Genomic DNA, 26,075 nt, shown 5'->3' on the forward strand with positions numbered 1-26,075 from the left:
TTTTTTTTTTTGGTACTGGGAATTGAACTCAAGGGCACTCGGCCACTGAGCCACATCCCCAGCCCTAGTTTGTATTTTATTGAGACAGGGTCTCACTGAGTTGCTTAGTGCCTCACCTTTGCTGAGGCTGGCTTTGAACTTGTGATCCTCCTGCCTCAGCCGCTCAAGTTGCTAGCATTACAGTGTGCGCCACCGTGCCCGGCCTTATCACAATTTTTTTTTTTTTAATGAAGAACAAGAAGCTACTAAGAAACTACTAGTAATTTTCTTTCATGGCACTTTTAATCACAGACTGGTGACTACCCTAGATGGGCATCGGAGAGGGCAGCAGTGCCGGAGGCCAGCTGCCTGGGGAGAGCCCCTATTCGCAAGGCCATAATTAAAGTCTCTAATTGAAGTGTCTAGAGTTGGCCAGAGCCAGACAATGCCAGACCTGCCGGGCCAGCCAGGTCTTTCCTCACTCCCTCTAGGAACAATTAAAGGCAAGGTGTGTTTAGGAGCCAAGGGACCTGTGGGGGCAGGAAGCTGGGGACAGAGGAAGAAGTTTGGACTTCCCTTAAGGTCAGTCCCTCGGCTTTCCAGAATGTTCCTATTCTAGAGGTGGTTTTGAAGCAAGCACTGGACAGACGCCTGGCTTCCAGAACGGATCTGCCCCGATGTGCTGAATAAGGCAGAATAAGGTTTGCTCCAGGTGCCTGGGCTGCCTGCAGAGGACACAGGACAATGGTCCAGACCATTGTGCTCTCAGGCAGCCCTCCCAGAGCGCAGGGCGGAACTGCACTTGAGGTCACATACACTGGCTTCTGCGACCCAACCAAAACATCCTTATCCTTCTCAATGAAGGACAGGCTCCCCAAAGGCCCGCTAGCCCTAAGGTTTATTTGATGTTCCCATTTTCTGATTTTCCACTTGGTGCTTTACTGGTGAACTCTCCCGGTCCCACTCCAAGCAGAGATCACAGGACTTCCTGTGTCTCCGAGCGGCCTGTGCTCTGCGGCTTCATTAAGAGGACAGGCCACAGCGATGGCGGCCCACCCCACAGGACCCGAGGGATTTCCTAGGGAGACTTTGTTCATCTTTGTCCAAGGAGGGAGAGGGATGAGTGGCCCTCAGGGCTGTCCCTCCCCAGGCCCTCCCTCTGCCACCACTGGGCCACTGGAGCTCACTGTGCTGCCTCCCTTCCCCCACAGCCTGCAGACCTGACCCAGGGGAAGGGGGTCAGCGATGGGGTCACTGGAGGCGCCCAGCTCAAAATCAGCTCAGCACTGAGGAAGAATTTAACCCTCTCCCTCCCAGCTCATGACCACCCACTCTAACAGACCTGCCTGTATGGAGGAAGAATAGCTGCAAAAAATCTAGAAGGGTCCGGTCATAGTTCTGAGTGTGGTGGAGAGGGCAGAAGGCCAGAGTACGAGCCTGATCTCTGCCACAAACTTAGGGTGTGATCCCGGGCAAGTCTCCAAAAGCCTTGGAGCCTCAGCTTTACCATCTGCAAAACGGAAGTCAACGGGCACACCAGCAGCTCACTAGGGGCCTTGGTTGTTTTCTAGCACTTGACACACTAGATGGTGTGCAAAGCCCCATACACATGTAAGGGATTTGGACACCTTGAACACACTGTGAAGCCTGGGACAAATCACTCAGCCTCCCAGGGCTGTTTTTCCATTTGTACAGGACGTGAATTATTACTTCTTCCACTGACAAAATTATAGGTGGCAGAGACTCCCAGGCCTTTGATGCCGTGGAGATTAAAGTGTTCCTAAGCCCCAACTTCCACCTTCAGGGTGTAGCCCAGGGCAAGCCTTGGATAAAGCCCCTTAGCAGCAAGATAATGACAGCTCCCGCCATCTACTGAGTGATCCCAGGCTGAGTGCTTCACAGGTATCTTCTGCAGTGGCAAAAGCCACTTCACAGATGAGGAAACGGAAGCCAACGGGTGGGGGTGGACTCCCACTTAAGGTCCACCTGACTCCAAGCCCAACACTACAGCTCAAGGATCTCGGAAAGAGGCTACTTCCCCCGGCTGTGTGCCACAGGGATGGCCAGCAGGCCAGGCCTCTCCCTGCCTCCAGCTGGCCTGTTACCATGGTCACCAGGGAGGGCAGCCCCACACACCCTCGCTGCCTTCACTTCCTGCCAGGCTCTTGCCGGCGGCCACCCCAGTTCGGAGTCCAAAGGTTAGTTAAGGGCTGTTTATTAATACGAATTATTGAAATTCATAACCCAGCAGTGGGTTTTGTGAATGCAGTGGTTTCCCGCCTTAAGGCAACCCCAACTCAAGTAAATACCATTGGTGTTACAAAAATGGGCTCTCCTCAGCGAGGACGGTCCCCTTAGCTCAGGGTGGGCAGAACACGCAGTGTGCTCTGAGCCAGAATATCATTTCCCTCACACCTGGCAACGCCCTGCCTGTAGTTGCCATATGACAGTCAATTTCCCTTTTCTGCGCTGCACCCGGGACCATCTTGGCAGGGTCCCCACCCCAGCCCATCTCCTCTCAGCACCTCTGCCCTGCTCCAACACCCTGAACCACTTGGGACAGAAGCTCTTACCCTGGTTAAGCGATCACTCCAATAGCAGAGTAGAGCCAGTTACAAACCCCAGCAGCAAACCCCAGGTGAAGCCCCCTATGTGTTCTGCACGGTTCTAGGCACATTTTGGGGGGGTAATAGGGGGATTGAACCCAGGGGTGTTTTACCACCAAACTACGTCCCCAGTTCCTTTTTATTTTATTTATTTACTTTTTTGGCTACAGAAATTGAACCCAGGGGCGTGCTTAACCACTGAACCACATCCCTAGCCTTTTTTATTTTGAGACATAAGTTGCTTAGAGTCTCACTAAATTGCTGAGGCTGGCCTTGAACTTGCAATCCTCCTGCCTTAGCCTCCCGAGTCGCTGGGATTACAGGTGTGCACCACTGCGCCCAGCTCTAGGCAGTCTTCACAGAAGCCTTTTCGTGCACTCACACAAGGGCACTGCTATCGATGGCATGTGACAGAGGAAGCTGATGCACCAAGAAGCTTAGTAACTTAGCCAGGGAGACACAGGGCATCTGCTTGTTGCAACGGAATGGACATTGGGAGGATGACGATGCCCGTCCCCAGCATGGTCTTGAGAAGCCCTTCTTCTCAGAATCCTACAAAGGCCATGCTCCTGACACCAGGAAGTCACTGCCCCCTACAAAGCATGCCCATCACAGGACAAGCCTCAGCGTGGAATGGCCGTGGTCTGAGTGCTGTAATATGTACATCACTTCATGAAATCTCTTCATCCTTGTATGGCACCACTTGTAGGTGAAAAAACTAGGCCATAAGAAAGTTCTGGAGCCAAGCATGATAGCGCATACCTGTAATCCTAGCGGCTCAGGAGGCTGAGGCAGGAGGATTGTGAGTTCAAAGCCAGCCTCAGCAACTTAGCGAGACCCTAAGCAACTCAGCAAGACCCTGTCTCAAAATAAAATACAAAAAAAAAAAAAAAAAAAAAAAGTGCTGAGTATGTGGCTCAGTGGGTAAGCGCCCCTGGGTTCAATTCCTGATACCAAAAAAAAAAAAAAAAAAAAAGAAAAGAAAGAAAGAAAGTTCTGGGCCAGGCATGGTAGCACACATCTGTAATCCCAGTGATTTGGGAGGCTGAGGGAGAAGGATCACAAATTCAAGAGCAGCCTCAGCAACTTGGCAACACCCCATCTCAAAAAAATATTAAAAGGGTTGGGGTTGTGGCTTAGGGGTACAGTGTCTCTGGGTTCAATCCCCCCTACACACACACACACACACACACACACACACACAGAGCCTGGTATTTGCCAGAAATCACACAGCTCAGAAGCAGCAGAGTCAGGACCTAAACCCCAGTCTGACTGTGCCTCACCCCTGTCTCCCCACCCAAGGCTACCTAAACCTAGGAGGGAAAGGGGCTTTGTTCTCCCCTAGACAGAGTAGGGACTCCCTGAAGGCAGGACCTTAACTCCTCACCCAGGGCCTTTCATACACTGAGGGCTTGGTAAATCTCGCCAGGTTCTCATTTGTTTAAAAATACACTCAACTGCTGCCTTTTAAAATGACATCCTGAGATCAATCCTGAACAATGCAAGTTTGCCCATTCATCAGGAAACTGACAAGCTGGATTTCCCAGGAAAAGTGGCCACATTCACTGAGCCCCAGTGGGACCAAAGTGGTGGGCAGCGTAGGTCAGGGCAGACAGGAAAAAGCGGCACATCTTTCAGGGCCACCAGCCTCAGCCCCACACCCTGGAGCCCCCAGGCCTGGCAGGAAAGGGGAGTCTGTCTCAGTCACCAGGCAGTTCAGCAAGACTTGCAGGCAATTCAAAGACTTGCCTTTGAATGGAAAAGAACTGGGTACTGCGGGAATTTTTCAAGGACAATGAGAGATGCTTCAGCCTGAATGAATGAGCCACCCATTCTGAAAGTTCTCTGAAACCTCTGGTTCCCCATTGTCAACAAAGTCCCAGCTCGGTGGCCTGTGTCCAAGGTTCCCGCTAGGCTGGGTGGTCTGCGCCTAACTGCGGTCTAAACTAACAGGATGCCTTCCCCTCCCGCGCAGGGCTCCCTCCTCAGCCTCTGGGCTGGGAGCTCAGCCACTGTTGCTCCTTAGTACACCTGGTCCAAGGTGTCCCTCAAACATGGTCATCTTAGCAGACATAGGGGCTGCTGGTGGAGTTCTGAGTCCCGTTCAATACACACGCACTGGGGCTGGGGATATAGCAACTCAGTTGGGAGAGTGCTTGCCTCAAATGCACAAGGCCCTGGGTTCAATCCTCGGCACCACCATCCCCCCCCCCAAAAAAAAACAATACACATGCACTGAATTGAATCTCAGCATAGGTCCCTTCATGAAGCCTTGGCTAGCCTTGAGAAAACAGAAGGCAAGTAGCCAACCACCAACCAACCCACCTCAGGGGGATGTGCCCAAGTGGGGGACCTGCCTCCCAGCTGGAAACCAGGCCCCAGGCTCTCTCGGCCTAACACCCTTCTCCCGGACCACCCAACACATCCTCCAAGGCGACCTTCCCAGAGTCCCACCTGAGCTTCTTATCTTACAGTGAACCTGCCCATCAACCACCATCCAATGGAACCAAGCTTGGAGAAGTGGCGGGAATGCAAGAAACCACTATTTGGGTAACTCACTCAAAAAGCAGTCTCTGGTCATGGTGGCTCATGTTTATAATTCCAGAGATTCGGGGGAGGCTGAGACAGGAGAATCCCAAATTCAAGGCCAGCCTCTGCAACTTAGCAAGGACCTAAGCAACTTAGTGAGACCGTGTCTCAAAGTAAAAAAAAAAAAAATTTTAAAGGGGTTAGGGATGTGGCACAGCGGTAGAGCACCACTGGGCTCAAGCCCCAGTACCAAAAAATTAAAAATAAATACATAAATGTAAGCAGCCTCTGCTCCCTCCAGAGGCCCAGGGGATCAGCACCACCATCCGTGACCCTGAGAAGGTTCTGTCCACGAGCCTTCCCTACCATGCATCCTGGGGAATGCTCTTGAAGAGGGGAGTAGCTACTTGTAGTCAAAGACAAACATCTAGGAGGAGAATGAGGGGGAACAAGGGAAGAAGGAGGCCAACTTACTTGAGGGATGGATGGAGGTAGGGGACTTGCCTCCAGGAACGGGGACCAGTGATGAGCCCTGGGTAGCATGGAGGCCAGCTCAAAGGAAGGGGCACTGGCCTGGCCCTCTCCATTCTCTTCCGGGACCCCCACATAACAACCTGCGCGCACAGCCCGCAGAGCTCTATCTACCGCCCCAATCTCGCAGCCACCAAGTGAAATTCCGCCAGCTCAGCGCATTTGCAAAAAGGGGGTTGTTTGGCTGGTGCACCATTCTTTCCACAGGGGTGACAATCTTGCCTGCTCCCTCTCTTCCTGGGTTCGAACACGCCAGCTCCCCTGTTCCTGCTCTGAGAGTCACTGCTCCGGACCTGTTTCACAGAGAAATGAGAAACCCAAGGCCGGGGGTGGGGGGCATGAGTGTGGGAGCAGAGCCTGCTCCCCGCCCCCCACCGCCTCTCAGGCCATCCAGAGGCGCCTCCTCACGCAGGGCTGGGCTCACACTGGCCCCATATTAAAACTGTCCCCTAGCACAGGCCAAGACACCACGTCGTCAATCATAAAATTGTTGATCCATTCCTCCTTCCTGTCCAGCCTCTTGCCATGTCCCCCAAGCATTTTCCCCCGACACTGGAGAACAGAATGTGCTTGGCTGGAGACCCGGATGTAATAAATTGCTAATAACAGACTCTCAATCTGGAAAACAAAATAATCGGCCTCTTCCTTTCTGTTCCTCTCATCCTCAACCCTCGATCTTACAAGGTTGTGAAGACAAAGAAATGCCTTCTCTGGCCACCACCGTCAACTCTCCCACCCTCAGGACCCCCCAGGCCCACTCTGCCCGAGCCCCCTTTCACAGGCACAAACCTGGCCCAACCTGTCTGGTGTGCCTTCCCATCCGGCCACCTCTGCCTTCAATCTCTAATTTTGCTTTATCCTCACACTTATGGAGCACCTGCTGAGTGCCAAGCAGGTGGATACCTGTTCCCTAATGCAGGTAAAGGGACAGCTGCTGGGATGATGTGTTCCTGCTAAGGAACAGCAGTGGAGGGCCAGCCCTCTGTGCTAACCCCAGGGAGGTGGCATCAGACAGATGACAAGGACAACCCCGAGCTGACTCTGTGTTCCCAGTGCCCTGCCCTCCCTGCAAGAGAGGTCACAATGGGAAAACAGGACAGAGCAAAAAGATGGAAGCAGCCATCTCTGGAAAGAACAACAGGACAGGGCCAATCTGAATGTGTCCAGGGACAGATTACAAAACGGTGTTCAGTGTGTAAGTTATATGCAAATCGCATGTAAATAGGGACAAGACCCCTGGAAAAAATCTAAGTGTCCCTGCTGCTCTTTCCTCCTCTCTCTGACTTGTGAAGTTTCCAGGGTACCTGCAAAGCCATCTGACCACCTGGCCAGGTGACCCTAGAGTAGTGTCCCCAGCCCTGCCTCTCAGTGTTCCTCTTCACACCAGCTCCTCTCCTTGGCCTCAGTTCACCTCATGACCACCTGAGAAACATGGCCGCAGGGAGGAAGGGGGAGCTGGGCTCTGTCCACACCAGGCACAGCCACAGCCACAGCAGGTAATAGAGGCAAGGAGGAGAATGGCGGCCTCTGCCAGGTGCCACATCCTTCTGGATCTTGCCTCGGGCTGGGCTCCCTGTGGCTGTCAGGGGATCCACTGCGCTCCAGACATTCCCCGACACCGCTCAGGGCCCTTCCCATATCAGTTTTTCAAAACCAATGGCAAGAGGCCAGGGCAGGAGGCCAGGAGACAGCAAGATGTCAGAGCAGGTTTTCAGTTGTTCTGCACAGGGGTCAGACACACCATATGGACCAGCCTCCTCCCTGCAGATGCACAGCCAGGAGGGACTTAAGGAAGCCCTGCCACCTAAACAAAGTCACCTCTCCGAACAGCGACTTTCTCATCTGCAGAATGTGGGGAACCGAGGCTCACCACCCGGCCTAACTTGGACAGTTTGCTGGGTTCCCCTGAGTAAGCCTCACAGGAGCACACCGTGAGGGTACGGGACAGGAAGGTGGCAGAGTGTCCAACTCCACATCTGGACTTTAAAACTGCAGCCGAGACTGCGAGGGTGGCTGTCCATGCTAACACAGCAGTCTCCTGGTCTCTCAGAAGGGGTCAAAATGGTCCTTCCCAAGTTGCAAAGGGGTGAAAGGGAGGTTCCAGGAGGCAAAGTGCCTGAGGGGACAAGGAGGGGGTGTGTCAGCAGCAGAAGCTCCAGAGGGGCCTCAGTCTCCCTGGCTCTCCAACAGCAGCCAGCCCTGGGAGAGGCCAGAGGGCTGTGGGGGCTTCTCCCCACAGGGAAAGGAAGGACAGGGGCCCTGCTGAGCCACAAAGAGGGTCCTGCACCCAATGCTGCTCCACCTCAGCGTCAGGCTCCCTCGGCTTCATCCAGCAGGGCCTGGCTGGGGACCCTAAGTGCAGCACGGGCCGCTTGGTCCAAGTCAGGGGTCCTGGGTCTCCAGCCTGACTCATCTACCCAGGTGACGGGCAGCCTGGCCTATCACCGCTGAAAGCCATGGGAAGAAGGCGCAGACCTTGTCCCCTTGTTATAGAGATGGAGATGAGGCCCAGACAGGTCTGCGAGGCGGGCCAGCTCATGCACACCAGGTGCCGTGCACCTTTTCCTCCCATCCTCTCTGAACCCTGCCACGGAGGAGAGTCCATCACCCCCATTATTTTTGGGTGAGGAAAGTAAAGCTCAAACAAGAGAGAAAAACAGCCCAGCACCAAGACTCAAAATCCAGAGGCTTCATATCTAGAGCTTTCCGACCCTACACCCCAGGGCGTTTTCATTCCACTCTCCCTGAACTGAAGAACATTCCAGAGGGAGTGAGGGTGACGGACGTGTGCATAATGTAGTAGGGGGAGGAGAAAGTTGCTGAGTGGCAGCCATACTGGCACCTCCCATGCTGTACAGGTCCCCTCACACAGTCCAGGCCACCCCAACTGTCACCTGCACAAACATGCACTTGCACACCTCGGGGTCCTTGCCTAGAAGACCTTCCCACATTCCTGAAGAGCAGCTCCTGCGCCTGCTCAAAACCCGGCTCCAAGGTCCTCCTTCCCAAACCCTTCCCTAACAATCCCAGAAGGGTTGATGATTCCTCAGGGAATCCTAGGGACCTTGGGCACGCTGGCTCCTCGTACTTCACCAGACGGCAATTATTTGTTCCCTGGCCTACCTCTTGGGCTTTGGCTAGATTTAAACCCCTAATACTCTCTCAGGGACAGGGACAGGGACAGTACAGGCACTCGCATACACCCCTTACTACGGGGCCACACATGGCTTTACAGCTTCACAGATCCCAGCATTACTGTCGCTCCATGAGCATGAGGCAGGTACCACCGTTTCCACCTCCGTTTTATAGGCTCACAGAAGTCAAGTCGCCATTCCCGAGACCACACAGGCAGCCTGGCTCCAGAAACCGCCTGTCTTTCTCCATTGCCTCCCAGTCCCTAGCGCAGGTAAAGGTTTGTTTTATAAAGAGGTCAAGAGGGAGGAAGATGTTGCCACTTCCCAGGCCCAAATCCCACACGCAACCCCCACTTCCGTCACTCCTGACAGCACTTCTTCTTTCTCAAAAGCTCCAGGTGCTCCTCCCATTTCCTGGGTGCCCCCCCGCAAGGCAGAGTGATCTTGCCATCTTCGCAGTGGGGAAACTGAGACCCAAGGATGCCTCAGGGCCGGGGGATTTGTCTCCTCAGTTAGTGCACATGCACTGGCCTTACCTCGGCCTCAAGCAAGACCTGCAAGACAGCACCCTGGCTGACCTGGTCACTGGGCTCTGGGCGGTGCCTGGAGGGAGGGAGGAGAGGGGCTGCTCCCCGGGCAGGCAGGGGAGGAGGAGACAAGAGGCCCTTTGTGTCTGCGAGCTCCTGGGACACCTGTTCTCCCCTCCTGCCTGCCGTGGCCTCGCTTCCCAGCGAGCCTGTGTGCGGCCTTGTTTATCCTGCAGCCCTGGCAGCCAGGCCGCCTGCACCCAGCGTGGGGCTCCGCAGCCCCTGCCAGCACCTGCCCAGCCCTGGCAGCCCCCGAGGCTGCTGGCCAAGCACAATCACCCTGCTGTTGACACAGTTGTTGATTTTTCAGGAGGGTAGGGAGGGACGGGAGGAGAGGAGAGAAGCAGTGAAGGCATTTCACGCCAGTCTGGCTAATTTGCAGTTGGCCAGAGTGTTCCTGTGAGTGTGCGCATGCGTGTGGGCACACACACCTTGAAGACGCTCGCTTGGGTTCCAATTCCCTGGTAGCCCAAGCCCCATGGGAACCACACCACACCACAGGCAGCCCCACCTCAACGCCCCACACATGAGCACACACCAAAACTCAGCTTCTGGTGCCAACCACCCAGCTCCTAGCCAAACAAGGCTTCTGCATGCCAGAGGCTCTGGCCACCTGTCTTCAAATGCCCACCGCTCACTGTACCCTGCAGTTATGATGTGCCCAGGTCCTTGATAAGGGACAGGACCATGTGATATGCCCTGGGAGACCCTGATAGGACCCATGGGAGATGCAGGGGGACCTGCCCTTATATCCTTCTCTTGCCAAGCCACCTCCTGGTCTAACAGGGAGGGAGCCTTCCCTAACAGACCAAATCTGGATTGGGTGGCCCTCCTGGATGCTCCTGAAGCACCCTGCACCTTCCTTCCTCACATAAGTCAGTCATTATTGTACCTGTCACTCACTTCTCTACCTTTCTCAAAGCTGGGAAAGGGCTGTGCGGGTCTCTTGGTCTTCTGGCCCCAGCGTGGTGGGCACAGGCCCAAAGCCAACACTCCTGCATATCTGGTGAGAGGACAGAAGGAGGAAGGGAACAGCCCCTGCAGGGACCCTCCCTCCCTTCCCCATCCCTAAGTTCTGATTTTAAAATCAGCTTTTCAATTAATAAGGTCCTGTAGGTAGCTGGTAGGTAGCTAGCTGGTTAGCGTAGCTGGTTAAAAGGCTCTGGAATTTAGCTGTTACTTTGCTACCAGCCCATGCACCTAGATTGGTCAAATCTGACTAGCTGGTTATCTCCTTGAGATCAAACAGCAGGGATCCCCTGCAGCTCAAGGGACAGGGGAGTTTTGATCATGGGAGAGGGAGAGAGGAAGGCAGGGATACAAAGACCCCATGAGTTGAGGGACAGTAAAAGGATCTGGGTAGGGCTTTCTCTTAGGTACTGCAGGAACCTCTCTCTTGCCCACTCTGTCCAAGTGGGCAATCCACCCAATCCGCCATGGCACCGGTGGTCGCTCACACTTCTACTTGTGCAGAGACAATCCTGACAACAAAGGAAGTGACCATCCAGCTCCACAGACCTTCTCTCATCTGCCAAACACCCACACTCAAACACAAGCACTCCCTAATTCTGGTCCCCCAAGCCCCACATTAATCAGTACCCAGGAAAAGATAGTACAGCCAAAATCACCCCCCAATGGGGGCGCCATAAGGAGGAATTTGGATCTAAGGCCCAGCAAACCTAGTAGAAGAGAAGGGGAACTTACATTATGAAAACCATAGGTCCCTGGTGCTTGCTCTGAGCCACTTCCAACATGGCCATGATGTCCAGTCGTCCAGGCAGCACATACACTGACTACCAGAAGAGCCCCATCATGAGTGGGCTCTAGCAGATGGCAGTCAAGTTCATCCCTTGTCTCCCTCAGATACCAAAGAGAAAGCCCTCCTGCCACCTACCGCTATCCAAGGCAAGGGCTGACACAGGGCCCCTTCCAGTTCTCTGATGCTGTTTCCTGATCTACTCCTGGGAGTTCACTGGCCAGGGCACCTGTGAGTGAAGGCCGAAACCTTCACCCTAACTAAGAGGAGAGGCCTCCCCTCCCTCTAGGGAATCCCACTTGACCCCACTCTTGGCTCTGTCTCTACCCCTCCTCTCTTCCTCCAGCCCCAGACTCTCCTGGGTGAGGCTTGCAGAGGTCCCCTGATCCTACAGAAGGTAAGGGGAGGATGGGAGGGTGAGTAGGGGATTGAAATCCCTATCCACTTGGGCACCTGGAGCTCCGGAGGATTGAAGCTCAAGGAGAAGTGAGGAGAGCAGGACCCCCATCCCCCACCTCTCCTCCACATGCACACGCACACGCACATGCACACCCTCCATACCAGTCAAGAAAAGGTGAGCCCTACAAGCCAGAGAAATGGCTGAGGGGTCCCTCTGTTCTGCTTTCAACACTTGCTATTCATACCCCGCCACACTGCACCTGTGCAGATAGCCCTGGCCCACCTGCTCCCAGGCTTTCCCCAACCCTCCCCACCACCCTCTCATTCCCCATCCCTCCAGCCCTACCCCACCCCTCAAGGAGCAGGCCCAGAACCAAAGCCTCAGGGAAGGGCCCAATGACTTCAGATTCCCACAACAGGGCTGAGGCGGGCACTGGATGCCCAGGCGGGGTGCAGAGGGCTTCATACCCCAGAGACAACCTGCCACTGCTCTGCAGAGGGCTCGGTCCTGCCGTGAGGCCCAGAGGGTTCATTCTTTTGAGTCCTTATTGAGGCAGCTCCAGTCCAGACCTTCCTCCTGGCTCAGCCTCTCCCATGTACCAGGGCCAAGGCTGGAGGCCTCAGGGCTCCCGCAGCCCCGCAGCCAGGGCCAACTGGGATTCCAGGGTTGTTACCTCTCCTACCTGGGACCCTCTTCTGCTGTCCTAGTATTGACCGAACCCTGATTCCTCTTGGTCTTTCACGAAAACACAGATTTCTGTTTCACTGGCTAGTCTAGATATATTTTAAAACCTTTTCATTCTGATAACAAAAGTCACACACAATGAGGCATTGTTTCTAGAAACTATAGAAATAAGAAAATAAATGAGCCACAGTCTTTAAAAACTAAGTCAACGAAGCTGGTCCTGGATGGGCCACCATGGCTACTGGATGGGGGCTACTCTGCCTGCAGGGGCCCTGCCCTCAACTCCCCACCTGCCCCACCAGGGTTAAAGGAAATCCCCTGCACTGGCTGCTCCTTCAAATGGCCAGACCTGGATCCCTGTGGCATCCACCTCTGCCCCAACTTGGTGTGGGACTTGGGTGGCAGCGGGGCACTCCTCACCCCCTTTGGAGGGGGATGTGAAGAGGAGGGAGCGAGCCCACTGGAACTAGTTCCCACCCCATCCTGTTCCACAGGCTGCACATTCCATTCTGAGTCAAGAAGGAGGCGGGGACTGGGGGAGGTAAGGCAGAGGGGAGGAGACAGTCTGGCCTCCTCTGGGGCGGATCCCCCAGGGAGCTCCAGGCCTGGCAGGGATTACAGACCAAACCAACAGGGGAAGGGAGCCAGGAGTACCGCTGCCCAGAGGTGGTCCCTTCCCCTTTCTCCTCTGGAGCCAAAGCACTGAAATCCTACCTTGGACATGTCCCCAGAAAACACAGGGGCACAATGTGGGGGGTAACGCTAATATACCCTTCCCCCCAGCCTTGCCCCAACCCCATGGACAGCTTATGGGGCTTCGTGCCAAGGTCATTTAAATGCTAAGGCCATTGCTGTGGGGAGCATGGGGTGGGGGAGGAGTCTGAATGCTGTTCCTATCAAGGGAACTGAATTCCAGATTTGATGGCTTCCCGGTGTCAGGCTTTCTAGAGAGACCAAAAAGGCCTGCGTAGTGAATGCTATTTAGGAAAACAAGGTAGCAGCTGAGGATATGGCCACTGGTTCTTCCTTCCTCTCCCTACTACCCCATGCATGCGCATCCCCAAGGCTGGAATTCTCATGTTTGGGCACAAGTCTCCGCTCCTTTGCTAACTTGTCCCACGTGCACACTTGGAGCTCAAAGATGCCAGGCCCACATGGCACATCCAGGGCCCTGCCAACTCATGGACCAGACCCAAGAATACACCTGGAGTTCCAGGAGGTGTCTGAGAAGTTCTGTGCCATGAACCATGGGAATGGATGGAACCCTTTCTCTAGGGGCCCACGTGGCCTCTTTGGGTCAGGTCCCTGGGTATGGAACAGGTACTCTCAGGAGAAACTACCACATCCAGGCTGCTCAAGAAAGTATATGCATCTTTACATTTTATCTATTTATTTATTTTTAAATGAGGATTGAACCCAGGGTTGCTCTACCACCGAGTTACATCCGGAGCCCTTTTAGTTCTTTATTTTGAGACATTAGGGCCTCACTAAATTGCAGAGGCTTGACTCAAACTTGTGATCCTCCTGCCTTAGCCTCCCAGTTGCTGGAATTACAGGATTACAGGTGTGTACCACCACTCCAGGCCAACTATTATGCATTTTAAAGGAAATAAATAGTGACCCCATCAGAGAAACTGGCAGAGGCTGGAGGCAGCCTTGCTGAGCTGGCCTGTAGCAAACCTCCTAACCAGATCTTCCCAAGGCTAAAGAAGAGCTGGTCAAGACACCAGGCCGGGACCATCATACAGAGCATGCCCTCCAACTTGGGGGAGGGAGATAATGGGAGATGCAGAAGCTATCCTCCATGAATTCTGGTTCCCCATCTGGTGACAAGCATTGTGACAGCCACCCTGGCTAACATATCCGGGTTCTGGGAAGGGACTAGCAAAGGGTGAGGGCTGCTGCGAGTTCAGACAGGAGCAGTCCTCTTAAGCAAACACTGCGCACAAAAATAACTCCCATTCAAAGCACGATTTACTGTGCAGGCCGGCCTTCCCAGCACAGAGCTCTTTTCAAACACAGCTTCACCCCTGAATGTGCTGGGGGAGGGGGCACCCTAGTCCAGCTGCTTCTGAATCCACTTTTTCCGGTAGTGTCCGCTTCCTGGAGACTTACCCAGAGAACTACCCAATTAAAGGCCATCTTGAAGCACCCCCAGAGAGGAGAAAACCTTAGTAGACTGGCGTGTCCTCCCCTAGGTCTCTTGGAGGAATAGACCAGCTCAGCAGCAGCCTTGACCATCCACAAAGCAACAGCTGCCGTGTGCTTCTCAAGAGTTCCCAGGGAGGTATTCTCATTGCTGTTATCCCATCTCACAGATGAGAAAATAGAGGTTTAGAAATGTAAATGATCAATGTATCTCCTGGCTCTAAATCCTTCTCACTACATACACTCGTTTCTCTGATTCTGCTAATTATCAAAGTAGCAAAATGTCCAGATTGAGGCTCTTCCCATCAAGAGGAACAATGGGGATAGAATGGTAGATGGAATCCGAGGATGGAAATCACTCTTCACGCTCGCCTGGCATGCGTGCGGCCCGGCTTCGATCCTCAGCACCACATACAAAGATGTTGTTTCTGCCGAAAACTAAAAAATAAATATTAAAAAATTCTCTCTCTCTCTCTCTCTCTCTCTCTTTAAAAAAAGGGGGGGGGCTGGGGATGTGGCTCAAGCGGTAGCGCGCTTGCCTGGAAATCACTCTTCACCCTTATTGATCCTCACACTCCTCACCACAAAGTCAGAGTTGGGGTGGTAAGCCTTCTTTAGGCAAGAGTGTAACATATTAAGAAAAATTTTGTCAGTGAGACCTGTTGGCTCTACTTAGGTGGGAACTAACTCTCCCATTGTCCACCCTAATCCAAAGCACCCTCCTTCTCAGTTCTCAAGCAGCCTGCCTGCCCCCCTCAATTCCATTCTTAGTCCTTTTCAGGCTAAAGTCATCTCTATTTTTCACAATTTTTTTCCACTTATAAAAGTAATTTATGACCACTGTAGAAGACTGAAAAACCAACAGAAGATTAAAACAGGAAATAAAAAATTATCCATATATCCAGTGTCCCAAATTAACCTCTGTAAACATTTGATGCATGTGTCCGGTGTTCTCCGTATGTGCGCATGATGGACATGTGTATACATATAATTAGATCTTTACAAAATTGGTACTTATACAGTTTTAGATCCTGTTTTTTTTTTTTTTCTTCTTCTTTTTGTATGCATTTTCCAGGTGATATGCTGTTCTTTGTTAACTATGCTTTTTGGTTTTTTGATAAAGGGGCCTACAAGAAAAACAAAATTTTTCCTCTCTCAGCCACCATTTCCCTCCCCTAGGACAATTAGGATTACTGCTTCTTTTTGCACCAAATAATCTTTAAAAATCATGAATGAAGACTATTTTACTCTCTAGCTTCCCGATGGTTTCCCATGGCTCTGGCAATAAAAGATAGGATTCTTACCAGGTGAGGAGGGGCCAGGTCTAGCCCTCTGTCCTCAGGGACTCTCCCCAGAGCCACATAGCTGTTGGCTCCCCTTGTCCACAGGGGGTTCCTTTGCTATTCCCTCACCCTGGAATCCCCTTCTTCCTGTCTTTGTGCAGCTGGCTTCTCCCCAGTCTTCAGGCCTGTGTGGGGCAGCCTTCACTGCCCTCCCAATCCAGGGCCACCTGCCACCGGCCTCTATACCCTCTTTCCCATCACCCTGTGGTACTTCTTTCATATCACACAGGATGAGCCACTACTGTCTTGGTCCCCTACAGCCCCTTTAGAAGAAGCCTCTGGCAGGGCTTGGTAGCACTTGCCTAAAATCCCAGTGACTCTGGAGGCTGAGGCAGGAGGATATCAAGTTCAAGGTCAGCCTCAGCAACTTAGCAAGACCCTGTCACAAAATAGAAAATAAAAAGAGTTGGGGATGTAGCATAGTAAAGTACCCCTGGGTTCAATCCCCAGTACTCCCCACCCCCCCCCCCCAAAAAAAGAAGCCTCTCTGAAGGCAGGCATGCTACCTGTCTTGTTCACCTGTAGCCCACTGCCTAGCACAGGGCCTGGTACTTGATTGTCACATTTCTTTAGTATGTTTCTGTTAAAGGAATGAAACAAGGTCTCATCACTGAAAGCTCTCCACCTGCAGAGTCTCCAAGCACCAAGAACTGAATCTCTGGCCATCCTCTCCCATCCCTGGGGCAGGTTAAGAGGCAAGAGAAAGCAAGACAGGAGTTTGTCCCAGGCAGCCTGTGGCCCTCTCTCTGGCTGCCTCACCTCTTATTTGTGCTCTGCAGTGGTCACAATCAAACAAGGAGCCAAACTCCAACTACTAGTGGAAAGGTAGAGGTGGCACATTTATCCCTCATTTACCTAAATCCCATACTCAGTGTACCCTGGCAGCTGGGCCTTCCCAGGCTCCCAAGTGAGTCCCAGCAGCAGGAAATGCAGACGCGGCCCAGGGAGCAGAGCTCCTCCAGGGACAGCCAGGCCCATCCCACCTGACTCTTCCCCTGGGCTCCAGACACCTGGGCTCCTCTCTCTGGAAATTCACACAGCCCCAGAGACACAAATGCACATCCAATCCTGAGCCAGCAGCCCTGGCCAAGAATGCCCAGGGGACACCCTTTTGGAGACACTTCCTTCCTGGGGCCCAATTTCCATGGAAAGAACACTACAGTGGTACCCTGTCTGATTTTTTAAAAGAAGGAAAGATGAAATGCTATTCACAAATATTGTGAGGCAAGGGAGGAAAAAACAAAAGAAAAAAAGACTCAAGAAAATGAAACTAAATGAGGAATAGGAAGGACAAAGTTTGATCTTAAGAGCCCGAATCAGAACCGGGGAACAGGAGTTCAGTGAACAAATTATAAAAATTGATTAAGTGGGCACAATCCCAAAGTGCTCTTCTGGGCTCTACTCAAGTTCCCTTAATAATGGCACAGGTTGGGGGGTGTAGCTCAGTGGTAGAGCATTTGCCCAGCAAGCTCCAAGCATTGGGTCCCATTCCCAGCACCACCAAAGAAATTCATCAGAAAATAATGCAGTAAAAGCTAATTTTTGCAGTGTTGGGAATGGAACCCAGGACCTCTGGCATGCTAGGCAAGTACCCTACCACTGAATTCCAGATTAGTTTTTTTCCTTTTCAGGATCACACCATGAGGTGGGTACTGTTCATATTAGCCCCATTTTAAATTTGAGGAAACCGTAGGACAGGGGTTGATTAAACTGCTCCAAGTCATACCAGCACTGGGGATCTAATTCCAGCTGCCTGGAGCTTAATCACTAGGCTTCACTTGGTTATCGGTGATCCAAGTAGATGGACCCCTACCCTCCTGGAGTTATCATGCCTTCCAAACCAGTATCCTTCAAAGGATCACTATAGACCACTTTCAAAGGTGGGAGCGCAATTCTGTCTGTTTTCATAAGAAAAAGTCCAGAAAAGTTGAGGAACTCGCTCGAACTCAAGCTGCGTCTCGGTGGGGAACTAGGACTCAACTGTGCTGAAACCCAGCATCTAGCGAAGTACTTCCTAAAGGGAGCACAGTAGAAACTGGGTCTCTGCAAACCCCGCCCAGAGCAGCAGCAGCATCTTCTCTGGCTGCCTTTGGCCAGACCCCTTCACCAGCGCCAGCGCCAAGGCGCTCGGCCCGGAAATTCCCACAGAGTTAAAGCAAACTTCCCAGGAAAACTCCCCGGCTTCCTCCAAGCCCCTGTCACGGAGGCGACTGCCAAGAGCGCCAGCGGAGTCTTTGCAGCTGCCGCGGGCCCTTCAGGGAGGGAGCCGCCGCTCCAGCGTTCGGGGTCCTCCCGGAAAGGTCCAGGGCTGAAGTTCAAAATTCACTTCCCGCCCAGGCCGGACTCGCGGCCCCGCCCGGGACTCTCCGGCAACCCCAGCTCACCGAACCTCCCCAGCTCCAGTTAAATAATGGGGCACCTCCAGCCGGAACACCCCGGCGGACAGCGGGGCGATCCCACGGGCTATCCCAGCGCGTCTGGGAACTCCAAGCAACCCGAGCAAGCGCGCGCGCACACACGCGCGTGCACACACCACCACACACTCACACACACGTGTGAGTGTGTGTTTACGTACAGAACGCGCGGGGTGGGAAAACAATGGCGAGCCGCTGGGACTGAGCGACCATCGCCTCCGCGTCTCCCAATCCCTAGGCACAATTTGCTTCTGCAGTGAAATAAGGGGGAAAGGACCCCCTCTGGCATCCTAGGGTGGGAGGTAGGGGTGCTAGGGAGAGGCTGGGATGGGGTGGGGGTGGAACGCGAGCAGCGCGAGCAGAAAACAAACAGGAGGCGGCGCCCGGCTGGTTCTCTCGGGAACGAACCTGGAACGGTGGGAAGGGGTGCGCGGCCGCCCCCACCCCGGCACCCCACACACTCAGGGCGGGGGAGCTCTGCGTCTGGTCTCTGGCCCCCGAGCCCCACGCGGGGCACGCACACATCGCCCGGCTTCCCGCTGGGAAATCCTTAAACTGGGCGCACAGTCCGGTTGGTGAAAAAGACCTGGCGCCCGGTGGCTTGGCGAGGAGCGGGCGTGGGGCTGGGGGGTGAGGGGGGGCGGCCGGAGCTAGCTCGCGTGGTGCGCACACATACACAGAGCCACCCACGGCCATTTCAGGCTGCCACTCCTCTCCACAAGGACCGGGCTCTGCCGGCGAGAAGCCGCCACTGGCCGGCGTTGTTCAGGGTCGGCGAGGATCCGGTCCTCCTCGAAAAACTTTGCAAAGGATGGAAACTCGAAGGGAAGAGGATCGCCGTGTGCCCAGAAACGTGGGGGCACGAGTGTCAAACTTCTCAGGCCGGGGAGAGGGGCACGAAGGCGCGCGGGGCGCACTTACTACTCAGCCAGGCGCTGGGCTCGGGGCTCGGGGCTCCGCGATCCTGCTCCTCCTCCGTGCGATCCTCGCGACTGGTAGCCTGGGCTTCCCGCTCACATGCCCCGGCGACGCGGCGGGCGGGCCGAGCTGGGGCGGCGGGGCTGGGAGGCGGCACGCCCCCCGCCGGCCGCGGAGGAGTCGCTCTGGACCCGCGGTCACCCGGGGTCCGCGCCCCACGAGGGGCCACGGTCCCAGGAGGCGAGCTCGGTTCCGGCCGGGCGGCGCCCTTCGCCAAGCCAGGCCGCTTTCTGCACTCTGCCCTCTGCCCTTGGCTTGCGGCCGTCTCGCTGCCTTCCCGGTCCTGCTCCCGGACTCGCCCGGACGCGCGCTGGCCGGCCCTCCCGCCCTGCGGGCTCTGCGGCTCTGCGCCTCGGTTAGCCTCCGAGGCTGAGCGCTGCGCCCCGGCCTCAGACCCCGGGTGATCGCTCTTGGGCCCGGGTTCCAGGACCCGCGCTCACAGTTCAGTTCCGAGCCGGGACTGGAGCAGGGCGCTCGCTGCTCGCAGCTGCGAGGCGACTCGACAGCCTCGGAGGAGAAAGAGGGAGGGAGACCGTGAGCCGGCAGGGGGAGGAGGGGGAGGGAGAAGGGTGGGGAGATGTAGAAGGAGGGAGGGACAGAGAATTTCCTCCTCCTCCTCCCTGCAGCGGAGTCCATCCAGGCATCAACAGCTGGAAACCTCTGTTGGGAAGAGAAGGACTAAGGTTCTGGACCGCGGGGTGGGTGGAGATGAAGTGAAAGGGTGGAGAGAGTAGGAAAAAGAAAGTGGATTCTGCTCACTCCGTCTGCCCAGGAATGAGGGTTCCTACAGAAAAATCTTCACTTGGAGCAAGATCTGAGAAGTTATCTATCCACTCAACCTCCGAATTCCTTCAACAGGCCGGATTTGGAATTTTAAAAACCTCATTTGAGAACCCCCCTTAAAAATCTGATCTCACCTGCAGCTGTACAAAGCTTCCTAATGTCTGTGGACTCTCCTTAGTACTGTTTCTTTTTCCCCCGCGCGGGGGGGGGGGTGGGGTGGGGGGGTGGGGGTGGGGGTGGGTGGGGGTGGTGAATTTTCTTCTTTCAAAGTTTTTACTAAATGTCTACCATATGCCTGGCCCATTAGGTGCTGGGAATAGCAGGATGAATGAGACATTGTCCGCCCTTCCTAGATTTCCATTTTTAAATTTTATTTATTTATTTAGTACAGGGTTCACTCTACCATTGAGCTACATTCCCAGCCCTTTTTATTTTTTATTTATTTATTTTTTGAGACAGGGTCTGGCTAAGTTGCTCAGAATGGCTTCAAACTTGGAGTCCTCCTACCTCCACATGGCCAATAAGTTTGATTACAGGTGAGCAGCACCCAACCAGATGCTGGATTCCTGAAGGAAAGAGTGCACACAACTCCATTGAGTGGAAAGTGTTCAGACAGGGCAAACTCCTCGTTGGGCGGGGACCCACTGAGGGACATAGGATGTAAGGACTGGAATCAGTCTTTTGGGGGAGGCCTCATCTGAACTTGGAGGGACCATTGGAAGAGGACAGGCTAAAGGAGCAGCAATTTATAAAACTGCAAATTACCCTGTGTGTGCCCAGTGTGGGTGGCTGGTCTTCGTCAGGTGATAGCCAGTGAGGCTTCCAAGGCCTTTTAAGGGCTTTGGATTTCATTGTTCCTCCACTGAAGCAAATGGAAGAGAAAGAAAAAGAAACAGAGACAGACCTCAACAGATCAGGGATGGTTTATCCAGCAGCAGAGGGGCACATTTTCAAGAGGAAAGTGGCAAGTGGTTACTCTAGGGGTCTGAGTTTTATAGGGTTCAGTGAGGCTGAGTCATCGCAGGGATGTGTCTGTTGGGCAGTCAGGGGAATAGCTGTAGATATGAGAAATTGTGAAAGTCCGGAGCGCATTGTTCTGCTTTTCTCCCTGGGGCTTATTGTGCTTCCTTTTCTCTCTGGGGGTTGTGATTTTCCACATCCTTCACCCACTGCCTTCCCTGGCTCATTCCCTTTATTCACCTTTTGGGTCTCAGCCTGGATATCAACTCTTCCAAGAACCTTTCTTGATGGCCCAAATCTGGGTGAGGTGCCTCATTCGTGGGCTCTGAAAACCCCTTGATGGCAGATAGCATGGTGATCACTTATGTCTGTCTTCCCTATTAGACTGTAAGCTCCACAGGCCTGAGATAGATCTTTGGTTCACGGTTAGGGAAATCTGTGTGCCTAACCAGGACTCTGACAAGAATGGGCCCTTAATAAATAGCTTGTTGATCGGTTGGCTGATGGAGAGGAACGGGGTTAGGGGTGGGGGTGAGCTGAGGGATTCAAAGTAAGATCTCTGACAAGATCTGTCTAGTTGGAAACAGAGAGAGAGACAATGCCCAGGGTAAAAAATGGTGCAGGCCTGAGCTAACCCAGGAATAAAGGGATGCAAAGGAGTGAACAGGTAGGGGAGCAGGGTGGGAGAAGTCAGCTCTGACTCTTGAGGGTCTGTTTTGAGGATGACTGGTTGAAGTCGTCTCAGAAACCCATGAAAGAGTTTCCCCAGGTTCCACGTATCCTTTGCTCTTCCCAGACGAGGCTCCTGTGATTTCCATCTGCTGGTGTTTTTCTCTAGCCTCTGTTCAGCTCCAGTGGGGGAACTTCACGGTGCTTCCTTCTTGGTAACTTCCCTTGGCCACAGCAGATTGAGATGGGAAGAACAGGGAGGTGAGAGGTGCACTCTCGTCTCCAGTATTCCACCATCCACTTTATCTCATTGGTATCAGGCCTCTTCAGTCACTACCACCAAACTCAGACATTGAGGGTCTGCCTACTATGCCTTAGGCACAGTACTAGTTTCCTATAAAACATCTATTTGCACCTTGCCCCAAATCTTTGAGGGTGTGTCATTATACCTTTTTAGAGGGGAGAAAAAGGAAGCTCAAGGTCAGAGATAGCAAATGGAAAAAAGAAATTACCCGATTGAGAATTCTAGATCTTGTTCTATATTATCATACCACTTCCCAGGAATACCTACCAAATTTACACCATTTAACCCAATCAGCCGCTCCCTCCTTGAAACACTGACTACATGATCCCGCACTCTCCTGAGTTCGCCTTGCCCTCAGACTGCCTTGATCAGCTTCCCTTGTTTATGCTCCTTCTCCATCGTGGTCTCCAGGTGGGTGCTCCTGTGGACCAAGATCTCCTACCCCCCATTTTCCTCCCTATCTGCCTTTTCTCCTAAGAGACTTCCACAGTCCACTTTTTTAATTCAATATCTTAAGACTTGAGACTCGCATGCCCAAATATGCGCTTGACATTTCTACTGAGGGGTCTCACAGACATCCTAGACTTATGTTTAAATCTGAACCTTTAACCACCACCATCCTGGAGCCTGTTTATACCCTCTGCCATTCCCCCATCTCAGTAACTAGTACTACACTTCTTCGGTGGCTTAAGGCAAAAAACGGGCAGTCACCCTTGATTCCTCTTTCCCATCCAGTCTGTTTAGTGAATGCCATTGGTCTTTCTCCCAAAACACGTCCCAGTCCCTCCATTTCTCTGTCTTCACTGTTCCCACCTTAGCAACGTCACATCGTCATCATTCAGCTAGACTATCACAGCCTCACTGCCTTTGAGAGCTGAGACCACCTAAAATCACCCTCCACCCATCCCACTTCTATTCTCTTTCCCAGCCCCCTGTCTGCTTCCTTTATTGCATTTAGTCACACCATAACACTAAGGCCGTTTGCATTCCAGAAAGTTCTTGCCCAGGAAGATAACACTGCAAACCGGTACATAACTTTCATTATTTGCTTCAGGAACTTACTGGAAATCAATTTATCTGAACAAACCCCCCCCCCCTTCTCTGGACAATAGTTTGCTTAACTGGGCAAACCTCTAATTTTTCTTTGTTTCTTTTGGTTTTGGTTTTGGTAGTGTTGGAAATTGAACCCAGGGCCTCTAAGCATGCTAGACAAGTGCTCTATCACTCAGGTACATTCCCCAGCCCAAACTGCCAGTTTATTGACAATTGTTTACTTTTTAGGACCCTCCCTTAATGCATTCTCCAGTCCTTCATGGTTATATCTCACACTTTTCCCAGTCCCAATCAGATCCCTCTACGGAAAGATCTGCCTTAAGGCTTCAATCCTTGCCGGGCGTGGTGGCTCACACCTCTAATCCCAGGTGCTTTCAAGGCTGAGGCAGGAGGATCACAAGTTCAAAGCCAGCCTTAGCAACTTCATGAGGCCCTTAGTGAGACCCTGTCTCAAACAAAAAGAGCTGGGGATGTGGCTCAGTGGTTAAGAATCCCTGGATTCAATCTCTGGTACAAAAAAAGAAAAAACAAAAAACAACAAAAAAAAAAAAACACTTCAATTCCTATAATATCTCCCTATAAATATCTCTTCACCTGGAAAGTACTTGCCAAACCCTGCTCTTCCCAGACAGGCCCCTTTCCATCCCCTGCTTTTATGTTCCCTCTTCCCTCCATCTAAAATCACCCTCCACCCCATCCCACTTCTATTCTCTTTCCCAGCTCCCGTCTGCTTCCTTTATAGCACTTGCCACAATTGGTACTTATTTAATCTCTTTCCTGTACTTTCTCTGCTCCCCTTTGGACTATATAGGCTTTGTAAGACAGGGGCCTTGTCTGCCTCGGACTCCATTGCATTTCCAGAGTGGTAGGTGCTCAAGAAATAGTTGCTGAAGGAATGACTCAGATTGGCTTCTGGGGGTGCAGCCATCAAGTGGGCTCCTGGGTCATGAGTGGGGCTGAGGTGCCTGTGTCCCCTTAACCTCCAAGGTTAGAGACTAGGTGCCACATGCAAATGCTCTCAGGAGAAGCCATAAAAAGGCTTAAGTTTGCAGAATGGTGTGAATTACTTTCCCAGGAGCTCTGCAAGGTGAGGAGAGAAAGCTCAAGGGGAGAAAGACAGCTGGGGAATGGGGAAAAGGGAGGATGCACTGGAATTCTAGTCTCTGCCTGAGCTCTATCTTGTTTGCCCCTCCAACCACCAGTGCCTGCCCCTCCATGTCTGGTACCAGCCCTTCATCCTATTGACCAAGCGAGTGCTTTTCCAAATACTGACCACCAGAGATGTTAGATGACGCGCCTAAGCCTTGGAGTCTCTCACCATGGCTCATCACACAGGGGTGACTTTTCTCAGTCACTACCTTTGGGTGGAACTCCAGTGGCTTCTACTCAGTTCTACTTGGGTTTTCCAGAGAGTCATACTCAGGGACAGAGCTAATCAAGAAGGTAATAGGTAGACAGTGAGGGTGGCACATATCTGTAATCCCAGCTACTTGGGGGCCTAAGGCAGGAGGATCCCAAATTTGAGACCTCCCTGGACAACTTAACAAGACCCTATCTCATAATGAAAAATCAAAAGGGCTGGAATGTAGCTCAGTGGTAGAGCACTTGTGTAGCCTGCTCAAGGCCCTGGGTTGAATTCTTATCCCAGGTAGAAAGGGAAGGGGAAAGGGAGGGGGAGGAAGAAGAGAGTGACAGTTTGAGTCACTGAATGTTGCATTCGCCTTTCAGAATCTGAAAATACAAGATCTAGAAGGAATCAGCCTTTCAGAAACATCTCCTTCAGCTCTTTCTTTGAGCAACAGAAGAGAATGAGACACAGGGAAGAGGGATGTTTTGCCCAAGGCCTGGTACTCTACTCACAGGATCTTCAACAGCTCTGTGAAGATGGGGACAGTTCCATTTTACAAATGAGGAAAATGACACGCAGTGAAGGAAGTGTTCCGAGACCACATAGTGAAGGGGCAAGAGCTGACATTTGAACCCAGATTTTCTGGCTCTCAGATCCCTGCTTTGTCCAGTATCCCAGGCTGCTTCTCTTCCGGGAAGTTTTATGATCCTTATGAAACTGAATAAATCCTCTGGCTTCACTTGCCCTTAGTTACTTGCTTTTATTATAAATTTCAGAAGTCACCTAGCTGAGCAGTGCATTCCCATCAGTCTTCCCCTGCGTAGCACCTCTGCTGTACTGTCATGGTGGTAACCGTTGTCTGAGTTGTTTTTCAGGAATCTGAAGCTTGCTTTGCCGAAATCAAACCTGGTAAAACCATCAGCCCTTCACTTGAGTCTGCACAGGTGTTCTTTGGGTAACCTTTTGATGTCAGAGGTCAAAAATTCTACCCTCAGAATAAGCTAACAGTGCCATTTTCTGAATGTGCTTCCCAGGAAAAGCCAGGAATTCTGATTATGCATGCATATACCACTGGTCCCTTGTCACTTTTTCTTACCTTCGATCACCACCTCCATGCTTTAGACCACCCTGTTTCTTTATCTCATATCTCCTATCCTTTGTGGGGATGGACTTGAGACTTGAGCACCCACATTTGCCTGCCTTGTGAATGAACTATCTTGCAAAATCCAATGCTTCGGTGTTTGACATAACGCATGGTAGGCAAAATGGGCTTTATCCACTAACATTTAGAATCTGAACCATATAAACCAGCACTTGAATGTTAGTCCGTGTACTAGATTCTAACCTGGACCTTGGAAGTAGGTCCAGTGGTAAAAAGCTCTCTGCTTTCTATATAACAGTTAGCCAGCTGTCCCCCAACTGGAGGACTCTCTCCTAGAGAACCCAAACCATACTATCCTGCAACACACTTGCACACACACGTGTAGGGACCCCACTGAGTACATGGGCTCAGTTAATGTTGGATACTTGTGTCCTTTACACACACACACACACACACACACACACACACACACTTCTAAAATTCTCCACTCCATCCTCAGAAGTTTAGCTACTTGGGGAACTGAGTGTGGGAAGTGGACTGGAGTGGTCATGCTCACCTTCAGGGCTAATGTTCTCTCTCTCTGCATATTTATCCGGTCTCCTAAATTCTGGGGGTGGGGGCAGCAATCAGGCTGCAAGACTTACTGGCCCAGTAAAGACAGGGCCACCTCCCTTTCTCAGCAGGACACCCACCCCCACATACACACATGTGCACACACACATGAACACACAGGACACTGGTTTTTTTCCTTTTCTTTTCTCATCATC

The 26,075-nt window shown here is 52.5% G+C and overlaps 1 protein-coding gene across 5 annotated transcripts in view; it reads right to left on the minus strand.

Annotated features, from left to right (window-relative positions):
- Nucleotides 1-19,586, minus strand: part of Sox13 (SRY-box transcription factor 13) — a 45,114-nt gene extending 25,528 nt beyond the window's left edge. For all 5 annotated transcript variants that reach the window (XM_076872874.1, XM_076872872.1, XM_076872873.1 and 2 more), the window contains exon 1: nucleotides 19,033-19,586. The gene's annotated coding sequence lies outside the window, so the exon portion shown is untranslated. The remainder of the gene's footprint in view (nucleotides 1-19,032) is intronic.
- Between the last annotated feature and the right edge of the window lie 6,489 nt (nucleotides 19,587-26,075).

This window comes from Callospermophilus lateralis, chromosome 13, assembly GCF_048772815.1.
Source record: "Callospermophilus lateralis isolate mCalLat2 chromosome 13, mCalLat2.hap1, whole genome shotgun sequence".
Classification (NCBI taxonomy): Eukaryota; Metazoa; Chordata; class Mammalia; order Rodentia; family Sciuridae; genus Callospermophilus; species Callospermophilus lateralis.